The sequence below is a fragment of the Bubalus kerabau genome, chromosome 18, assembly GCF_029407905.1.
Source record: "Bubalus kerabau isolate K-KA32 ecotype Philippines breed swamp buffalo chromosome 18, PCC_UOA_SB_1v2, whole genome shotgun sequence".
NCBI lineage: Eukaryota > Metazoa > Chordata > Mammalia > Artiodactyla > Bovidae > Bubalus > Bubalus kerabau.
In genome coordinates this window covers 57,399,379-57,417,310 of record NC_073641.1, presented here as the reverse complement: position 1 = coordinate 57,417,310, position 17,932 = coordinate 57,399,379, and positions in this window count along the sequence as shown.

The following is a 17,932-nucleotide window of genomic DNA, read 5'->3' as shown; positions in this document are numbered from 1 at the left end:
TATTTCCAATATTCTGGGAGGTGGGTCATAGAGGATCCTGCTGTGATTTATGTCTGAGAGTGTTTTCCCTATGTTCTACTCTAGGAGTTTTATAGTTTCTGGTCTTACATTTAGATCTTTAATCCATTTTGAGTTTATTTTTGTGTATGGTGTTAGAAAGTGTTCTAGTTTCATTCTTTTGCAAGTGGTTGACCAGATTTCATAGCACCACTTGTTAAAGAGATTGTCTTTTCTCCATTGTATATTCTTGCCTCCTTTGTCAAAGATAAGATGTCCATAGGTGCGTAGATTTATCTCTGGGCTCTCTATTTTGTTCCATTGATCTATATTTCTGTCTTTGTGCCAGTACCATACTGTCTTGATGACTGTGGCTTTGTAGTAGAGCCTAAAGTCAGGTAGGTTGATTTCTCCAGTTCCATTCTTCTTTCTCAAGATTGCTTTGGCTGTTTGAGGTTTTTTGTATTTCCATACAAATTGTGAAATTATTTGTTCGAGCTCTGTGAAGAATGTTGTTGGTAGCTTGATAGGGATTGCATTGAATCTATAGATTGCTTTGGGTAGTATACTCATTTTCACTGTATTGATTCTTCCAATCCATGAACATGGTATATTTCTCCATCTATTAGTGTCTACTTTGATTTCTTTCACCAGTGTTTTATAGTTTTCTATATATAGGTCTTTAGTTTCTTTAGGTAGATATATTCCTAAGTATTTTATTCTTTTCATTGCAATGGTGAATGGAATTGTTTCCTTAATTTCTCTATTTTCTCATTATTAGTGTATAGGGATGCAAGGAATTTCTGTGTGTTGATTTTATATCCTGCAACTTTACTATATTCATTGATTAGCTCTAGTAATTTTCTGGTGGAGTCTTTAGGGTTTTCTATGTAGAGGATCATGTCATCTGCAAACAGTGAGAGTTTTACTTCTTCTTTTCCAATTTGGATTCCTTTTATTTCTTTTTCTGCTCTGATTTCTGTGGCCCAAACTTCCAAAATACACTTTATTTTTTATTGTTGCTGCGATTCAACATTTTGGAGGAGAAAGTTGACTCAGAAAACACATAGTGGGACAGATTTTCATTGAATGAGAGACGTACACTCTATTCAGGAAGAAAGAAGTGTCTATTTCTGGCCTGAATTTTAAGTGGTAAGAGGGTAAGGCAGGATTTACTATAAATATTAAAGCTTCTGAGGATTTTATGACTGTGCTGAATCATTTTAACCTGCATATGTATTGTGGGAATAAGTTAGTTGGAGAACTACTTATCTTTTTCTCTCTCTCCTAATACCAATAATCAGTCTGCTTTGGCAGAATTCTCTCTTAGTGACTCTTCCAAGCCAAATCCAAACATGGTGGAATTGCTACAGCCAGGTATGTCTGTGGACAGAACTCTTGCAATTTCTCTGCTACACATTGCCTCTCTGTCATTTTCTCTTTCAACCCTAAAATTTGAGTTATTTGGTTGAAAACTATATTGCATTTATTCTTTAGGGTAACTTTCCTCTGCTTGAGTTCAGTAATGAGTGATATCCACTTGATGTCAAGGAATTTTTCATTTGCTTTTCCACCAATAGTACATGTCTTTGTATAATGCATTATTTCTTTCCTTTATTTTTTCTTACATGTACTGTTAATTATAGTATTTAGGAAAGAAGATATGTATCTAAATCTACATGTCATCACAAAGTTAGAATGTGAAGTTGGGTTCCTTTAACAATTAATTTGGGTTTTCTATATGTACTCCTTCCAGCAATTCTTTTCTAGAACATTCTAAACTGTCATACAACAGGGTGTGGTCTGACAACATTAATGTAAATTATAGAGTTAAGGTAAACTATATACGAGAAATGCAGGTCCAGAGTGTTGTTAGGCATCTCATTGAAATGGGTGGGGCTAAGGGCACTGTTTGTTCTGAAGTCTACTTTTTCAGTCACTGAAAATGCATTATATATAAATACTTTCTCTATTTCCTACAGCTCCATGTTGGAAGATTTAGGACTGAGAATTCAATTCCTTCAAAAACTCATGCAGAACTCGTCTATTCTTCCCAAAAGTCTATTTATTTTTGTGACTATCAGATGATATATTGGCTTAATCCCCTATGTTCAGATAGATAAAGCATTATTTAGCTATATTTTGCAGATGTGACACCTGAGGCTCGTGAGTATACTACCCAAAGCAATCTATAGATTCAATGCAATCCCTATCAAGCTACCAACAACATTCTTCACAGAGCTCGAACAAATAATTTCACAATTTGTATGGAAATACAAAAAACCTCGAATAGCCAAAGCGATCTTGAGAAAGAAGAATGGAACTGGAGGAATCAACCTACCTGACTTCAGGCTCTACTACAAAGCCACAGTTATCAAGACAGTATGGTACTGGCACAAAGACAGAAATATAGATCAATGGAACAAAATAGAAAGCCCAGAGATAAATCCACGCACATATGGACACCTTATCTTTGACAAAGGAGGCAAGAATATACAATGGATTAAAGACAATCTCTTTAACAAGTGGTGCTGGGAACTCTGGTCAACCACTTGTAAAAGAATGAAACTAGAACACTTTCTAACACCATACACAAAAATAAACTCAAAATGGATTAAAGATCTCAACATAAGACCAGAAACTATAAAACTCCTAGAGGAGAACATAGGCAAAACACTCTTTGACATACATCACAGCAGGATCCTCTATGACCCACCTCCCAGAATATTGGAAATAAAAGCAAAAATAAACAAATGGGACCTAATTAACCTTAAAAGCTTCTGCACATCAAAGGAAACTATTAGCAAGGTGAAAAGACAGCCTTCAGAATGGGAGAAGATAATAGCAAATGAAGCAACTGACAAACAACTAATCTCGAGAATATACAAGGAACTCCTACAGCTCAACTCCAGAAAAATAAATGACCCAATCAAAAAATGGGCCAAAGAACTAAATAGACATTTCTCCAAAGAAGACATACAGATGGCTAACAAACACATGAAAAGATGCTCAACATCACTCATTATCAGAGAAATGCAAATCAAAACCACTATGAGGTACCATTTCACACCAGTCAGAATGGCTGCGATCCAAAAGTCTACAAGTAATAAATGCTGGAGAGGGTGTGGAGAAAAGGGAACCCTCTTACACTCTTGGTGGGAATGCAAACTAGTACAGCCACTATGGAGAACAGTGTGGAGATTCCTTAAAAAACTGGAAATAGACCTGCCTTATGATCCAGCAATCCCACTGCTGGGCATACACACTGAGGAAACCAGAAGGGAAAGAGACACGTGTACCCCAATGTTCATCGCAGCACTGTTTATAATAGCCAGGACATGGAAGCAACCTAGATGTCCATCAGCAGATGAATGGATAAGAAAGCTGTGGTACATATACACAATGGAGGATTACTCAGCCATTAAAAAGAATACATTTGAATCAGTTCTAATGAGGTGGATGAAACTGGAGCCTATTATACAGAGTGAAGTAAGCCAGAAAGAAAAACACCAATACAGTATACTAACGCATATATATGGAATTTAGAAAGATGGTAACAATAACCCTGTGTACGAGACAGCAAAAGAGACACTGATGTATAGAACAGTCTTATGGACTCTGTGAGAGAGGGAGAGGGTGGGAAGATTTGGGAGAATGGCATTGAAACATGTAAAATATCATATATGAAATGAGTTGCCAGTCCAGGTTTGATGCACGATACTGGATGCTTGGGGCTGGTGCACTGGGACGACCCAGAGGGATGGAATGGGGAGGGAGGAGGGAGGGGGGTTTGGGATGGGGAACACATGTATACCTGTGGCGGATTCATTTTGATATTTGGCAAAACTAATACAGTTATGTAAAGTCTAAAAATAAAATAAAATTAAAAAAAAAATCTCAACCTATCTACTGAGAAAATGCTAGAATTCAAATTGTCTCCTAATATAGCTCTGCTTCTTCTATATAGAATTAACTCTCTAAAGATGAATGAAAACATTTAGTCTACAAATATTTTATCAAGCACATAATCTTTCAAAATGCCAATATGAACATGAGAGACAAGCAAAAGTAAATATTACATTAATATAGAGAGTTTGCAATTATCAAGTTGAAGAAAGGTGCAATTAAGATATAAAATTATCTATTTCATTGTGCTCATTGATGAAAATAATATTCATTATAAACAACTAAAGCAAGAGCAGAAAGATCTACAGTAAGCCTGGTGTGATGGCACCCCACTCCAGCACTCTTGCCTGGAAAATCCCATGGATGGAGGAACCTGGTGGGCCACAGTCCATGGGGTCACTAAGAGTCGGACAAGACTCAGCGGCTTCACTTTCACTTTTCACTTTCATGCATTGGAGAAGGAAATGGCAACCCACTCCAGTGTTCTTGCCTAGTGGGCTGCCATCTATGGGGTCGCATAGAGTCGGACACGACTGAATCGACTTAGCAGCAGCAGCAGCAGAATAGGAATTGGCTCAGACATGTTAATCTATAAAGGTTTCCTAGAATATCCTACAAAATTTGATCTCTCTAGAAACTATTGCCTGCCTTGTGTCATTGTAGAGGCTTCCTGGGCTCTGGATGGCTTCTTGGCTTCAGTTCTTTACCATGGAAATTGGCATCTGACCCACTTGGCCCTGTATTGCCTTGACCCCTGGCTGACCCTTCCCACCCCTGTGACCTGGGTCTTTACCAGAAACAGAACCTGCTGCTCACTTGCTGCTTTTTAATACTGACTCTGCAAATTCCTGATCTAGATTCTGCTTAGCCTGGCAGTGAGTGTCAGTGGGGACATATGTAGGCAAAGCAAATGGATGGTTATATAACTGACCAAACAAACTGTTGCCAAATTGAGTTCAGACAGAAGCATTTATTTTGATGAGTGCTAAGTATATAGAAAAGGAGTCTTTGATCAGAATTTTTAATTTAGTGCTTTCAGAGTTTGACATCTATACAATAAAGGGGCCCTAATTTTGCCTTTCTGTGCATGCAATTATCACTCAATGCATTCCATAGAGACAGTTAAAATATAATCTGTATCCCAAAGAGCTATTGTAGAATAGATAACTGAAAAATAGTAAATCTCAAATGGTATCATTCTGGATGTAAGACAGTCTATAACAGTGAAGTCAGTTCAGTTCAGTTGCTCAGTCCTGTCTGACTATTTGTGACCCCATAAACTGTAGCATGCCAGGCTTACCTGTCCATAACCAACTCCCAGAGCTTACTCCATGTCCATTGAGTCAGGGATGCCATTCAACAATCTCATCCTCTGTCATCCCCTTCTTCTTCTGCCTTTAATTTTTCCCAGCATCAGGGTTTTTTCTAATGAGTCAGTTCTTTGCATCAGGTGGCCAAAGTATTGGAGTTTCAGCTTCAGCATCAGTCCTTCCAAAGAATATTCAGGACTGATTTCCTTTAGGATTGACTGATTTGATCTCCTTGCAGTCCAAGGTACTACTGTCTAAAAGTAGTTTAAAAAAATTTTAATTTCCCTTTTATGCTTGGTTGGTTCAGAATCCCAATGGACACATTTAACTCCATGTTAGTCTCTGGGTTAAGATGAAATATATTTTCTCTCCCTCTCTCCCTTCCTGCTTTCTTCCCTTCCTCCCTTTCTTCCTGCTTCCTTCTTTCTTTTTCTATTTTTCTGTCTCCTTTTCTTTGTCAAGCTAAATATATTTATTATAGACAGTAGTTAGGGGGACTTGATTTCCAACTATAATCAATGTCTTCAGAAAACTATTTTGTGCCAAACAATTTGCTAAAAATGGAAGAATTTTGTCTGCTTGTTTCTAAAAGATGGTTGTTGAGTAATATTATAGAGGAAAATATCTTATCTCTAAAAATAAAGACTATTCTATCCCAAGTGTCAATCCACCATCAGAAATAGAATATAAAGAGGTCGAGCTCTACAAATATTTTAGTTGCTCTTTGTCTTCATTTATATTTAGAAAAATAGGCATTCTATGGCCACCATCAAGAAGTCAACAAACAATAAGTGCTGGAGAGGGTGTGGAGAAAAAGGAACTGTTCTACCCTGTTAGTGGGGATATAAATTGGTACAACCACTATGGAGAATAGTATAGAAATTCCTTAAGAAACCAAAAACAGAGCTACCTGTGGTCCAGCAACCCCATTCCTGGGCATATATCTGGAGAAAACCATGATTTGAACAGATGCATGCACCCCAATGCTCACTATTGTTTACAATAGTCAAGGCATGGAAGCAACCTAAATGCCTATCAACAGATGAATGTATAAAGAAGATGTGGTACATATATATAATGGAATATTACTCAGCCATTAAAAAGGATGAAATAATGCATAGTGCATTTGCAACAATATGGATGGACCTGGAGATTATCATACTAAGTGAAGCAAGTCTCATAGAGAAAGACAAATATCATATTGTATCACATATTTTGAATATTAAAAATTGATAAAAAATAAACTTATTTACAAAACAGATTCATAGATTTAGAGAAAAAACTTTTGGCTATCAGAAGGGAAGCCATTGTTTAAGGTTTAATGGTTCTCCTCTTCTATCTAAAAAATCTTTGCCTAATCTAAAGTTATAAAGATTCTCTTCTATATTCTCTTTTGTTAACACTAGAGTTTTAGGTTTTAGAATTAGGTTTTTGAAATATTTAAGTCAAATAAGAAAATAATTTTTCAGTTTCTAATAATTCAAACATATCTTTATCATTTGACCCAGCATATCAACCCTAGGTGTTTACTAGAACAAACAAACAAAAAAACCTTCAGAAATTATGTCTGTAAAAACTTCTGTGCATGGATATTTATTGTAGCTTTTTCCATAATTACCAAAAAATGGAAACAGGCCAAATACCCATCAACTTCTTTGTAGCTAAACAAATTACAGTGTACTTACATAGTACAATAAGAGCAAAAACTACTAATTCTTGCAACAGCATTATGTAGATCAAAAGGACTATGCTAAGGGGGAAAGGCATGAAAACTGGATATTATTTCATTTATATGACATTTTAGAAAGGCAAAACCAGAGAGACAGAAATCAGATTATTAGTTACTAGGAGCTAAGGATGGAAGAAAAAGATTCATTACAAAGTGTTATAACTTTATGGAAAAAAACAGAAATTATACTTTGGTTTTGTTGGAGGTATGTAGTTCAAAACTCTCTGTACTGAATACCTAAAAAAGCTGAACTTTACTATACGTAAATTATGCCTGGAAAAACATGAGTATAATTTCTCTTAGAGCTCAATTTTTTGCACAATTATTTTCACAGAAAAATAAAAAGAGTCTGTTTATATCACTTTTTTCAATTTTTCACTATGAAAGGATTAATTTTTCCCAGGAAGTGTCAGAACCCAACAATCAATTCTCAACTTTTATGGAGGTGCTAATAGGTTATCACAGAAGCGTCTTTCATTCTCATTGAAGTCAACATCTATGTCAATGTCTCAGACTAGAAAAATCAGACATCTATTACCTTTTGTTCTTTTGTTCTATGTGTTCCTAATAAGTTATTGGTCTAATTATTGCTGCTTTTACAGTCTCTCAATTAAATTTATTTCTTTCTTTTTCCTTTCCTCTCACTATCTTAGTCTAGACTTCCATATGATTCTTTTTGGGCAGATGCATTTTTGTTTTCAATTGCTTTTTTCCTACCCCTGGGCTCTGACTCTTCCAATTCATAACAAATATGATGATCCAATAAATCTTAAAATGCAGACTTTTCCAAGTTGCCTAACACATCACAGTTACTTCTTCACTTGTCTGTTTCTTTGTTGTTCAGTCACTGAGTCATGTCTATCTGAGGCCCCATGAACTGCAGCATGTCAACCTTCTCTGTCCTTCACTGTCTCCCTAAGTTTGCTCAAACTCTTGGACTGCAAGGAGATCCTACCAGTCCATTCTAAAGGAAATCAGTCCTGAATATTCATTGGAAAGACTGATGCTGAAGTTGAAGCTCCAATATTTTGGCCACCTGATGCGAAGAGCTGATTCATTTGAAAAGACCCTGATGCTGGGAAAGTTTGAGGGTGGGAGGAGAAGGGGATGGCAGAGGATGAGATGGTTGGATGGCATCAGCAACTCAATGGACATGGGTTTGGGTGAACTCAGGGAGTTGGTGATGGACAGGGAGGCCTGGCGTGCTGTGGTTCATGGGGTCGCAAAGAGTTGGACATGACTGAGCGACTGAATTGAACTGAACTGATTCTCTGTTATGCCACCTGACCATCTCATAGTCTGTCGTACACTTCTTCTCTTGCCCTCGGTCTTTCTCAGTATCAAGGTCTTTTCCAATGAGTCAGCTCTTTGCATCAGGTGGCCAAAGTATTGGGGAGCTTCAGTATCAGTTCTTCCAATGAATATTCAGGACTGATTTCCTTTAGGGTTGAGTGATTTGAACTCCTTGCTGTCTGAGGGACTCTCAAAGAGTTTTCTCCAGCACCACCGTTCAAAAGCATCAGTTCTTTGGTGCTCAGCCTTCTTTATGCTCCAACTTTCACATCCATACATCACTACTGGAAAAGCCATAGCTTTGACTATACAGATCTTTGTTGGCAAAGTGATGTCTCTGCTTTTAAATACACTGTCTAGATTTGTCATAGCTTTTCTTCCAAGGAGCAAGCATGTTTTAATTTCAGGGCAGCAGTCACTGTCCACATTGATTTTGGAGCCCAAGAAAATGAAATCTGACACTGTCTACACTTTTTTCCCATCTATTTGCCATGAAATGATGGGACCAGATGCCATGATCTTTGTTTTTTGAATGTTGAGTTTTAAGACCGCGTTTTCACTCTCCTCTTTCACCTTCATCAAGAGGCTCCTTAGTTCCTCTTCACTTTCTGTCATTAAATTGGAGTAATCTGCATATCTGAAGTTGTTGATATTTTGCCCAACAACCTTGGTTTCAGCTTGTGAGTCATCCAGCCCAGCATTTTGCATGATGTACTCTGTATACAAGTTGAATAAACAGGGTGACAATATACAGCCTTTAAGTGCTTATTTCCAAATTTTGACCCAGTCCATTGTCCCATGTCCAGTTCTAACTATTGCTTCTTGTCCTGCGTACAGGCTTCTCAGGAGGCAGGTCAGGTGCTCTGGTATGCCCATCTCTTTAAGAATATTCCACAGTTTGCTGTGATCCAGACAAAGTCTTTAGCATAACCAATGAAGCAGAAGTAGACGTTTTTCTGGAATTCCCTTGCTTTTTCTATGATCCAGGGGATGTTGGCAATTTGATCTCTGGTTCCTCTGCCTTTTGTAAATCCAGCTTGTACATCTAGGTTCACGTACTAGGTTCTTGGTTCATGTACTGTTGAAACCTAGCTTGAAGGATTTTGAACATAATCTTGCTAGCATGTGTGTAGATATATACTTTATTTTTTTTTTAATTTTACTTTATATTGGAGTATAGTTGGTCATTGACTCAATGGACATGAATTTGTGAGATAGTGAAGGACAGGGAAGCCTGATGTGTTGCAATCTATGGGGCAACAAAGAGTCAGACATGACTTAGCCTCTGAACAAGAACAACAGAATAGCTGATTTACAATGGTGTGTTAGTTTCAGGTATATAGCAAGATGGCTTAGTTATATGCATATCTATTCTTTTCATAGTTTTCCCCCATAGGTTATTACAAAATATTGTGTAGAGCTCCCTGTGCTATACAGTAGATCCTTGTTGATAGTAACATATCCACTTGCCTTTAAATCCTTATGATAATGTGGTTCACTCTGTCCCATGGTTCCAAACAAAATGTTCTTCAAAGAATAGTTCCCAAAACCTTTTGTTTGGGTTTATAAATATAACATATACCTGAATATAAGGTAAAAGTTTATTTTCACCAAAATGATTCTCCCAAACAAAAGGTATATACTTTTGCTTTTCCAAATCTTCCACATAATGGGATACTCTCTGAATGACTTCATTTTGACCAAGAGAATTATATTTGGGGAAAGTCAATTAGCTTTTAATAACATCAGTAAATGCTGGTTCAGATGCCCATAGAAGTGTCTTGGTGGAGTCAAATATGGATGCTAAGAAATTTAACATAAATTTGGTGGTGGGTTTAGTATCACAGCTTTAAGACTGTATATTCCATACAGCCTTTACAAATGCTTAACTGATTTTATGAATTAAACTAAGAATCTATTTGACTATTTTATCTCATTCTTTAAGTTGATTAACATCTTCCTTCCATCTCCTGTGAATTTTCTCATTGAGATCTATCTATTCTATCTATCTATCATCAATCAAACAATCAGCCCAGTAACCAACCAAATGAATTGAACACAGCATTGTTGTAAAATTGATATGGATTATCTTGACTATCAATGAAAGTGTAATCAATTTACCTTCTATATCCGGGTTTAGTTTCTTTAAACTCTAAAATAAATTGGCAACCATCTTTCCTACAAGGTTCAACAGTAATTGTCAAGTAAGTTGGGTTCATGGGGTTCTCAACCCCAGAAAGGTTTGGAGACTGTCCATGCTTACACTACCTCTTTTCCTCATTCATCAATGGGACTACTAACAGAAAAATTGAAGGTTTATATAAAGTTGATATTTTAAGCAATTTTAGTAATTTGTATTTTTTAATCTTGAAACTCTGTTAGAATTCACCCTTCTTCTATAGCTGTTTTTACAGTGTGAACATATATAGTGTATCATGAATGAAGTTAGCTGAGATTTAGGAGTCTTCAGCATTATCACTTTCCCCTGGGCTTCTATTGGTCTTCTGTGAAACAGAGGAGGCAGAACATTTCAGGCTTTAATACTATTTGTTCACACATAACCATAATAGATACTTAAATGGGTATGATATCAAGATGTGCTGTGGTCTCCTTTCCTTTAGAAAGTAAGTATTTTATTAGAAATAGTTGGCCTAAAAGTGAGTGGCATAGTGAGTGTATATTGTGATTTATAATAGATAAAATGATGCTAAAGCTTATTATTTTTTCCTCTCTAACACAAAAGTACTGATAAGAGGCTGCAATCCATCCACATTGTCAACAAATGTTAATGTAAACATTAACCATATATGCTTAATTAGTGACATTAATAATTGGGGTCACATCTCTACATTTCTCTTGTGAGGAGGAAAACAAGAAGAGCTGGAAATGACTTCAGGGTTCTGTGAAAAATACATCAGTAACTCTCATGGTATTGTGAATAGATGCCATCAATTAACTCTGTGATCAGAAGAGACTTCCCTCTGGGCTTGGAGATCCTGTCTTTACATTAATATTCCGAGTCATTCAATTCCATAGGGGACCTGAGAGGCAGAGTGTGTTTTGTTTTCCACATCTCAGTTTGTGAAAATTATTACTTTCCCTTCCACATTTAAATATTCCATATTCTTTCCCTCCTATGACTGAATATTTTTGCTTCCATCTTGTATTTACCCTAAGCAAAGAGTCAGATAATTGGGAGATAATTCCAATTGGAAACATTGGAATTTTGTTGCTTCCACCGCAACAATGGAAGTCCCTCTGCTTTACAAACTACAGAGAAATGTTGCAGTTATCAGAAAATAATCATAATTCACATACATAAAGTCACAATTCTCAAAGTGGATCTATAAGTCTAAAACAGAAGTGGGCTACAAGAAATTCAGTTTCTTCCTTCAGAAGAAAGAAACTTCCTTCCTTCTTACTTATTTATTCATTTATTCATGATGTCTTTTTAGATTCATTTAAGAATTTTTACAGACTATGTATCAAGCACTGCCCTAGAATTTCAGAGGTCTAAACACAGTGACCACATGGCAGAAACTTCCAGGTAAAGAAAACTAGAAGGTATATTCCAGTTGTATATTAAGTGGTATTATGACTACAAGGTCTTCTCCCCATTCAGCACCCACCTCACACTTACACATCAAAGCTTAGAAGACATCCTACAAGAGAGAAATCTTCGTTAAGCACTTTTCAAGCTTATCTAAGCAACAGACCCACCCCCTCAACACACACACACACACACACACACACACACACCCATTAATTTTTAGCTTAAATAGGTAGGGAGCTATTATCATTAATTTTAGCAAAAAATCTTCAAGGATACATGTTGCTTTGTTTAACAAATTGAGAAAAAATTGGGATGACTTGTAGTTACTGAGAAAGGGAACAAAGGAGGGGAATTAAATATATAAAAAAAGGTGTCTTTTGCTCATGCTAAGTCACTTCAGTCGTGTCCAACTCTTTGTGACCCCTTGGACTGTAGCCTGCCAGGCTCCTCTGTCCATAGGATTCTCCAGGCAAGAATACTGGAGTGGGTTGCTATTCCCTTCCCCAGGGGATCTTCTCAACCAAGGGATCGAGCCAGTGTCTCTTGCACTGGCAGGCAGGTTCTTTACTGCTAGCACCACCTGGGACAAAGAGAGGTAAAAGAGTAGAAATTTTGCATGTGAGAAATGTAGAGACAGTTCAGAGATTTTAAGAAAGAGAAATATGGGTGTCCCAGAGCACTAGCTTTGAGTGCCCTTCTTCATGCATCAAGCTTGCGATGGTCATCTATTTTACATATGGCAATATACATGTTTCAAAGTTATTCTCTCATATCATGCCACCATCGCCTTTTCTCCACATAGTCCAAAAGTCTGTTCTTTATAGTGTCTCTTTTGCTGTTTTGAAAATAGAGTCATCTTTACTGCCGTTCTAAATTCCATATATATGTATTAATATACTGTATTGGTGTTTCTCTTTCTGGCTTACTTCACTCTTATAATAGGCTCCAGTTTCATCCACCTCATTAGAACGGAATCAAATGAGTTGTTTTTTAAAGCTGAGTAATATTCCATTGTGTATATGTACCACAAATGTACACCCACGGCTGATTCCTGTTGATGTATGGCAAAACCCACCACAATATTGTAAAGTAATTAGCCTCCATTTAAAATAAATAAATTAATTAAAAAATTATTAAGTGAAAATTTTAGAAATGACAGGCAATGTTCAACATTGGAAAAATGGATGATTAACATATAGTGTATTTACTGAATAATGTGTAGCTTTTAATAAAGGTGTTTTTAAAAATTATGCAATATCATAGGAACACTCTCTAATGAGGAAAAATTGTATATGCAATTTTTAACTTTGTAATTATTCTGATTAATTCAATTCTATTTTCTGTATAATACTAATTTAAAATTATACCAATGAAAGGAATACAAAGCAGTTTTACTTCTAAAAAATAAAGAGAAATATGTTAAATTTTTTGTTTTAATTTCTGCTAGGGTTCTATATAATACTGTAGTGTTCCTCCCTGAATCTTCAATAAAAGTCTATTCCTCAAAACTGACTCCTAAGAGTGATGCTTGCCAGAAATTAAGACTTGTGTATAAAATTGGGTCACCTCAGGGTGAAGAGGAAGTACAGTCATTTAGAGAAAAGTTAAAGTGAGTTGGAAAAACGAGGAGAATCAGGGCTCAGAGTTGGAAACTACAGATAATCAGAAGAAATTACCCACTGACCAACTTCTATTTTTGGACCTAAGTAATTTTAATTATATATTAAATATTAGAGGACTTGGAGATGCCAAAGTAGTCACCTGGATGGAAAAAGAAAAATTCTGAAAGAAATAATTATAAAGTCAAAGTGCCTCCTTCCCCAATCACAAAAGAAATATTGTGACCAGAATTCTTTTCCTTGAAGATTTACATTGACAGAGCAATAGTGGAAGGACATCAAAAGAAAGATTTAAGATGCTTCAAATAAAAACAACACTAAAAGAACCCCTTTAAAATGTGAGAGAACAACTTCAAGATTATCAGGATCTGAAAGAGGAAAGATTTTCCTTGGAGACTTCTGAGAAAAACAAAAAATGTGTTTTTCATCTTAATTGCTTTAGACTAGACATCTAAATAAAGAGACCTAAGGACAGGGAGTGAGGATATATGACTCATTACTGGCTTTTAAGACCATGGTTTGGAAGGAATTGAAAAAAAATCAGTCTATGTAGTGGCCAACAAAGGTCCATCTAGTCAAGGCTATGGTTTTTCCAGTAGTCATGTATGGATGGGAGAGTTGGACTGTGAAGAAAGCTGAGTGCTGAAGAATTGATGCTTTTGAGCTGTGGTGTTGGAGAAGACTCTTGAGAGTCCCTTGGACTGCGAGGAGATCCAACCAGTCCACCCTAAAGGAAATCAGTCCTGGGTGTACATTGGAAGGAATGATGCTAAAGCTGAAACTCCAATACTTTGGCCACCTGATGTGAAGAACTGACTCATTGGAAAAGACTCTGATGCTGGGAGGGATTGGGGGCAGGAGGAGAAGGGGACGACAGAGGATGAGATGGCTGGATGGCATCACCAACTCAATGGATGTGGGTTTGGGTGAACTCCGGGAATTGGTGATGGACAGGGAGGCATGGCATGCTGGAATTTATGGGGTCACAAACAGTCGGACACAACTGAGCAATTGAACTGAACTGAACTGATGTAGTGGTACACTCTATGGACTCTGGATACAGACTCCCTGGATTTGAATCTCTTTTCAGTAAAGTGAAGAGATATAGTAAGCACTTGAGGTTCTACTGCAGACAATGTACAGGGCAAATATCCAGGCCAACTTCCAGCTGAAATTGTTGGGCTGAGTATATATGGTACAAATAATGTTGGTTCCATTTCTTCCTGGGGGTTCACTTTCTCCACCCAATACCAACCCCTTATTTTCACTATTTCTCTTATTCTTTATTCAAAATAATGTTTTTCCAATAACTTTTTTGCCTTTTCATACTGTTCAAGAGGAAAGCAAAAACAATGCCCCGTTGTGGATGTGACTGGTGATGGAAGTTAAAGTCTGATGCTGTAAAGAACAAAATTGCATTGGAACCTGGAATGTTAGGTCCAGGTTAGAATCTTCTAAGTCCTTGTTAAAATCAAGGTAAATTGGAAGTGGTCAAACAGGAGATGGCAAGAGTGAACATTGACATTTTAGGAATCAGTGAACTAAAATGGACAGAAATGGACTAATTTAATTCAGATGACCATTATATCTACTACTGTGGGCAAGGATCCCTTAGAAGAAATGGAGCAGCCCTTGTGGTCAACAAGAGTCTGAAATGCAATAGTTGGGTGCACATTAAAAAATGACAGAACAATCTTTGCTCATTTCAAAGACAAACCATTTAACCTTACAGTAATTCAAGTCTATGCCTCAACCACTAATGCTGAAGAAGCTGAATTTGAACAATTCTACAAAGAACTACAAGACCTTCTAGGACTAACACCAAAAAAATAATGTCCTTTTCATCAAAGGGAGCTGGAATACAAAAGGAGGAAGTCAAGAGATACCTGGAATAGCAGGCAAGTTTGGCCTTGGAGTACAAAATGAAGCAGGGCAAAGGCTAACAGAGTTTTGCTAAGAGAATGCATTGGTCATAGCATATACTCTTTCTCAACAACATAAGAGAAGTCTCTACACATGGACATCACCAGATGGTCAATACCAAAATCAGATTAATTATTTTCTTTGCTGCTGAAGCTGGAGAAGCTCTATACAGTCAGTGAAACCAAGACCAGAAGCTGTCTGTGGCTCAATTCATGAACTCCATATTGCCAAATTTGGACTTAAACTGAGGTAAGCAGGGAAAACCACCAGACCATTCAGGTATGACTTAAATCAAATTCCTTATGATTATACAGTGGAAGTGACAAATAGATTCAATGGATTAGATCTAATAGATAGAGTGCCTGAAGAACTACAGATGGAGGTTCATAACATTGTACAGGAGACAATGACCAAAATCATCCCCAAGAAAAAGAAATGCAAAAGACAAAATGGTTGTCTGAGGAGGCCTTATAAATAGCTGAGAAAAGAAGAGAAGTGACAGGCAGAGGACAAATGGAAAGATATACCCATTTGAATGCAGAGTTTCAAAGAATAGCAAGGAGAGATAAGAAAGCCTTCCTCAGTGATCAGTGCAAAGAAATAGAGGAAAACAATAGACTGGGGAAGACTAGAGATCTTTTCAAGAAAATTAGAGATAACAAGGCAAAGATGGGCACAATAAAGGACAGAAATGGTATGAACCTAACAGAAGCAGAAGATATTAAGAAGAGGAGGCAAGAATACGCAGAAGAAGTGTACAAAAAAGATCTTGACAATCTAGATAATCACGATGATATGATCACTCACCTAGAGCCAGACATCCTGGAATGTGAAGTCAAGTGGCCCTTAGGAAGCATTGCTACGAACAAAGAAAGTGGAAGTAATAGAATTCCAGTTGAGCTAATTCAAATCCTAATAGATGATGCTGTGAAAGTGCTACACTCAATATGCCAGCAAATTTGGAAAACAGCAGTGGCCACAGGGCTGGAAAAGGTCAGTTTTCATTCCAACCCCAAAGAAAGGCAATGCCAAAGAATGTTCAAACTACTGCACAATTGCATTCTTCTCACACTCTAGCAAAGTAATGCTCAAAATTCCCCAAGCCAGGCTTCAACAGTACATGAACTGTGAGCCTCCTGATGTTCAAGCTGGGTTTAGAAAAGGTACAGGAAGCAGAGATCATATTGCCAACATCCATTGGATTATTGAAAAAGCAAGAAAGTTCCAGAAAAAACATCTACTTCTGCTTTATTGACTATGACAAAGCCTTTGACTGTATGGATCATAACAAATCATCGAACATTCTTCAAGAGATGGGAATACCAGACCACTTGACCTGCCTCCTGAGAAATCTGTATGCAGGTCAGGAAGCAACAGTTAGAATTGGACGTGGAACAATGGACTGGTTCCAAATTGGGAAAGGAGTACATCAATTGTATATTATCACCCTGCTTATTTAACTTACATGCAGAGTATATCATGTGAAATGCCGGGCTGGATGAATATAAGCTGGAATCAAGATTGCTGGGAGAAATATCAATAACCTCAGATATGCAGATGACACCACCCTTATGGCAGAAAGTGAAGAGGAACTAAAGAGCCTGGTGATGAAAGTGAAAGAGGAGAGTGAAAAAGTTGGCTTAAAGCTCAACATTATACCTGCGGTGGATTCAGGATTCAGGTTGATGTATGGCAAAACCAATACAATATTGTAAAGTAATTAACTTCCAATTAAAATAAATAAATTTATATTAAAAAATAAAATAAAAAATAAAATAATACTGTAAAAAAGAAAAAGCTCAACATTCAGAAAACTAAGATCATGGCATCTGGTCCCATCACTTCATGGCAAATAGATGAGGAAAGAGTGGAAACAGTATCAGACTTTATTTTTTGGGGCTCCAAAATCACTGCAGATAGTGACTGCCATGAAATTAAAATAAACTTTCTCCTTGGAAGGAAAGCTCAGACAAACCTAGGCAGCTTAGTAAAAAGCAGAGACATTAATTTACTGACAAAGGTCCATATAATCAGAGCTATGGTTTTTCTAGTAGTCATGTATAGATGTTGAGAGCTGGACCATAAAGAAGGCTGAGCACTGAAGAACTGATACTTTTGAACTGTGGTGTTGGAGAATGCTCTTGAGAGTCACTTGGACTGCAAGATATTAAATCAGTCCATCCTAAAGGAAATCAATCCTGAATATTCACTGGAAGAACTAGTGCTGAAGCTGAAGCTCCAGTACTTTGATCACATGATATAAAGGACTGACTCATTGGAAAAGACCCTGGTGCTGGGAAAGATGGAAGGCAGGAGGAGAAGGGGATGACAGAGGATGAGATGATTGGATGGCATCACCAACTCAATGGACATGAGTTTGAACAAGCTCTGGGAGTTGGTGATGAACAAAAGAAAGAGGGAACCAGAGAACATGGCATGATGCAGTCCATGGGATTAAAAATAGTTGGACTGACTTTTGTAAGTTTAGACTTACTTTAGACTGAACTGAACTGAACACCTTTTTGTTGAACTCATTTATATCAATGTGAACTTTTTCGTAGTGTGAATATTTTGGACCACAAGAAACATTAGTCCAAAACAC